This window comes from Palaemon carinicauda, chromosome 13 (assembly GCF_036898095.1).
Source record: "Palaemon carinicauda isolate YSFRI2023 chromosome 13, ASM3689809v2, whole genome shotgun sequence".
NCBI lineage: Eukaryota > Metazoa > Arthropoda > Malacostraca > Decapoda > Palaemonidae > Palaemon > Palaemon carinicauda.
In genome coordinates this window covers 128,951,243-128,956,242 of record NC_090737.1, presented here as the reverse complement: position 1 = coordinate 128,956,242, position 5,000 = coordinate 128,951,243, and the positions used below count along the sequence as shown (strand labels likewise).

The following is a 5,000-nucleotide window of genomic DNA, read 5'->3' as shown; positions in this document are numbered from 1 at the left end:
TTTGAAGGTGATATTCAGTTTTGGAACTTTTTTGTTTAATGATAACGGTCGTTGTTAAGTAGGAAAAAGGATTTACCTACTTTGAAATTATTTATACAGAATATCTTTCAAGCAATATAATGCTAGTAGATTAATTTAGTTGAGAGAGATTAATTATTTCATAAGAAAATATCCCAGAAAATACATTTTCTTTTTTCTGATGAAGAGACATTGCTATAACAAGAGTTAGAATGTCTCTCTGATTATAGTTGACTAAATATGTCCCGTAATTTCTTCAGAGATGAGATTAACAAAACTATAAATACACTTTTGAAAATTGGTATTAGAAAAGGGTAGAAGTCTGGCAACATTTATTCCAGGATTTTTACGTTTGAAAACGGTTTTATTGACGTAAAATGGTGATGATATTACGGTCATCAACCCGTAAAAGATAATAACAAAGTAAGGTAAAATTACGGTCGCCTGCATTTTACTGAAATACGATTGAGAACAGTATATTTTTACGGAGAATTTCCGATAAGAAATACGGTTTTTTCTAACAGTGTATTTAAAAGATAAAATTCATCAAAACTCTGCATTTAAGGTCCGTATCTTATACCCGTGCAGATCTATTTATACATTTACACGTTTTATACAAGAAAAGTGGCAAAATAATTTAAAAACTTGAGAAAATAGAAATATTTACCTTTAATGCGAATGAGATAATAGGATGAAAATTCAAAGGTTAAGTTTCGCAGATTTGCAGAAAGGCAAATGATTATGATGCCGAAATATTACCATTAAAATTTACGATATACGAGTGTGTGTGTGTACATATATATATATATATATATATATATATATATATATATATATATATATATATATATATATATATATATATATATATATATATATATATTATATATATATATATATATATTTTTTTTTTTCTCGAAACTCAGAGATTGTCTCCAAGGCGTCTAAATTTTTAAGTCTTGGAGAGTTTTTAGAAGACTTGAAGGATTTATTCATAGAAAAGTTAGCTGATGTCAAAAGAGTTACTAACAAAAGATACAAAGGAGTTGTGAGGGATTTTTATATTACCTGAGAAAAGTAAAGGTTTAACCTAGGATGAAAAATGGTCTATAAAAACTTAGCCATCTCTTGAAAAAAGATCTTGATAACTGACCAAACTAAAAAAAAAATTGTTTTATATCTTGCTTTGGAACTCAAGATTTTTGTTATTAAATATGTAAACTGTCAGTGAGCTTGACAAGAAACTGTAAATTTAATTTAAGTAAATCTATCACCTCTGCCGAAAAATAGTTATGGATTGAAAAATTTACTGATGAATCAAAATTTTCAAAAACTTCATTTAAAAAGAATAAAAAAAGTCTCACAACAGCATATACTAAAAAAATTTATTATTATTATTATTATTATTATTATTATTATTATTATTATTATTATTATTATTATTATTATTACTTGCTAAGCTATAACCCTATCTGGAAAAGCAGGATGCTATAAGTCCAAGGGCTCCAACAGGGAAAATAGCCCAGAGAGGAAAGCAAACGAGGAAAAATAAAATATTTTAAGAACACTAACATTCAAATAAATTCTTCTTCTTCTTCTTCATCATCATCTTCTTCTTCTTCTTCTTCTTCTTCTTCTTCTTCTTCTTCTTCTTCTTCTTCTTCTTCTTCTTCTTTGTCTCCATCTTTTCCCACTTTTATGTGGGGTCGATGTTTCTGGCCAGTGTTCTTCGTCTACCTCTTACATAAACTATTTATTATTGTTATTATTATCATTGCTAGCCAAGCTACAACCTTAGTTGGAAAAGCAAGATGCTATAAGCCCAAGGGCTCCAACAGGGAAAAATAGCCCAGTGAGGAAAGGAAATAAGGAAATAAATAAATGATGAGAAGAAATTACAATATATCATTCTAAAAACTGTAACAGTGTCAAAACAGATATGTCCTATATAAACTATTAACAACGTCAAACGAAACGAAAGCTGGACATTATCTCCCTAAAATTAAATTACTAAACTGTCTAATGATTGCAACTATACCCAATCCACCCACAGTTAAACCTTCGACTGTCGAAATCATGGGTAGCCGTGAGCCAATGACCGCCGACAAGGAACACACGGTCGAGTGTCAGAGCATCGGCGCCAGACCTGCAGCAGACATCACCTGGTGGTTGGATGATGTTGATCTGACGAATCAGTCTGTTACGGTAAGTCACAGTTCTTCGTTACCTTTGTCAACTTCGTTGTAAAGGTTACGGTAAGTCACAGTTCTTCGTTACCTTTGTCAACTTCGTTGTAAAGGTTACGGTAAGTCACAGTTCTTCGTTACCTTTGTCAACTTCGTTGTAAAGGTTACGGTAAGTCACAGTTCTTCGTTACCTTTGTCAACTTCGTTGTAAAGGTTACGGTAAGTCACAGTTCTTCGTTACCTTTGTCAACCTCGTTGTGAAAGTTATGTTTTGATAGGCGTGTATTTATATATATATATATATATATATATATATATATATATATATATATATATATATATATATATATATATATATATATATATATATATATATATATATATATATATGTTTGTTTTTTTTGTTTGTGAACCGCATAACTCAAAAATTATTAGACTGACTGTGGGATTTTGATTCTTTTCAATCATATTTTTCTCTCTAAAATCGAACAATAAACAAGTGAGAGAAATGTACCTAAGTGTGAGTAAGTATGTTTTTGAGTTATGAAATCCCAAAAATTTGCTATAATTTTGCTTTTTTTTCATTAAAAAAACGAAGTTACTCTCATGAAATGTTCGTTTCGTTACCTTTGTCAACCTCGTTGTAAAGGTTATGTTTTGATAGGCGTGTATTTATATATTTATGTTTGTTTGTTTGTTTGTGAACCGCATAACTTAAAAAATATTGGACCGACTGTGGGATTTTTATTCTTTTTTTTAATGATATTTTTCTCTCTAAAATCGAACAATAAATAAGTGAGAGAAATGTACTCAAGTGTGAATAAGTATGTTTTTGAGTTATGAGATCCCAAAAATTTGCTATAATTTTGCCTTTTTTTCATTAAAAAAACCAAGTTACTCTCGTGAAATTTTCGTTTCGTTAACTTCGTCAACATCGTTGGAAAGGTTATGTTTTGATTGGCGTTTATTTATATAGCTACGTTTGTTTGTCTGTTTGTGATTCGCATAACTCAAAAACTATTTGGCAGACTCTCATGAACATACAAACATAAATATACTACAATGGGCTCTCGGTAGAGTGCATACCTTCGCCAACGCCACGTAGCAAGATTAACAATTAATTTTGCCAACGCCACATAGCAAGATTAACAATTAAATTTTGCCCATTTTTGTACTTTTTGTGACCTTGACCTATGACCCCATAACTCCAAAGTTTTAATCATATTGTCCTTGGATCATGGCAAATCACTCCGATTTGCCATGATCCAAGGACAATATGATTAAATCTTTGGTTATTGGGTCAAAGGTCAAGGTCACGAAAAAGTACAAAAACGTCTTTAAGCTATATAGGGGTCAATTTTTATCCAATTTGCATGAAACTAGGGCCAAAATATGCATAATTCAGTTGTCTATCTTGCTAGGGGGTGTTGGCGAAGGTATGCACTCTACCGAGTGCCCATTGTAGTATATTTATGTTTGCATGTTTGTGATTCATAAAACTTAAAAACTATTTGACAGACTCTCACGAAATTTAGTGAGGGTGATTGACCATGATCCTTGGTTAATTTGAGTAAATTTCCTGAGTGATTGGGTTAAAGGTTAAGGTCACAAAAAGGCCAAAAACGTCATTTTGCTATATTGTGGTCAATTTTATATGATTTGCATGAAACTAGTGCCAAAATTTGCATAATTCAATTATCTATCTTACTATGTAGCGATGTCGAAGGTTTGCACTCGTCTGTGATTCGCATAACTCAAAAAACTATTTGACCGACTCTTATAAAATTTGGTGGGGTTATTGGCCATGATCCAAAAACAATTTGTTTAATTTTGGGAGTAATTTGGTTCAAAGTTTAAGGTCACGAAAAATTAAAAAACTTCTTTTTGTTATATTGTGTTCAATATTTATCTGGTTTGCATGAAACTAGTGCCAAATTGTGCTTAAGCCGATTGCCTATGGTGTGTTGTGTCGTTGGCGGAGGTATGCGCTCTACCTAGTCCCCGTTCTCGTTTTGTTATGTAAGGATTCAAAAAACATCTAATAATTTGTCTCCACTTAGTTATTCGATTTCAAGTTTTTCATAAATCCAATTTGCGTATGTTTGTTTTTTTATCAACGTTTTATTGTCCTTGATGAATTATGCTTATTGCCTTGAAGTATTTTAGTTTGATTTTCACAAGTCCTAGATTCACGTCTAAGAAGTCTAGACCCAAAGTTCCCTAAATAACGATGTCTTCAATAAGACTAATTTGCATAGCTTATGAAAACCTGAAAGTTTTTTATAGCACATGTTCAATTATTGCAAGAACAAGTTAAAAATATATAATGTGTAAGAATCAAATATTCTTGATTTTAAAAAATTTTGTAAGATATATTTATAGATATTTTGTCCTTACTGTTGTTCTGTGTAATTTCCAGATAGCTGACTTAGAATTTGTAAGGAATCTCTCTCTCTCTCTCTCTCTCTCTCTCTCTCTCTCTCTCTCTCTCTCTCTCTCTCTCAGAGGCTGCATCTATTTGCGTTCACATTATCCTGATAATGAAGTCCAACCAACAATGGAACTTACCTGGCTCATTATTTCGTCATTATCAACATCTTTTGTTAAATATTATTTCATTCTCATTAACTTCATCGTTATCATAGAGATTATATATTTTCCTTATGCCTAAATACAGTTGTACTTTTTTACTAAGAGTTTCTATCGTAAATCGATCTTAAAGGCATAATAATAATAATAATAATAATAATAATAATAATAATAATAATAATAATAATAATAATAATCTCCCCTATT

General features: G+C 30.8%; 1 pseudogene; it reads left to right on the top strand.

Moving 5' to 3' along the window:
- The window catches only part of LOC137651812 (nephrin-like), a 47,408-nt pseudogene that overhangs the window by 11,673 nt on the left and 30,735 nt on the right, over positions 1-5,000 (top strand).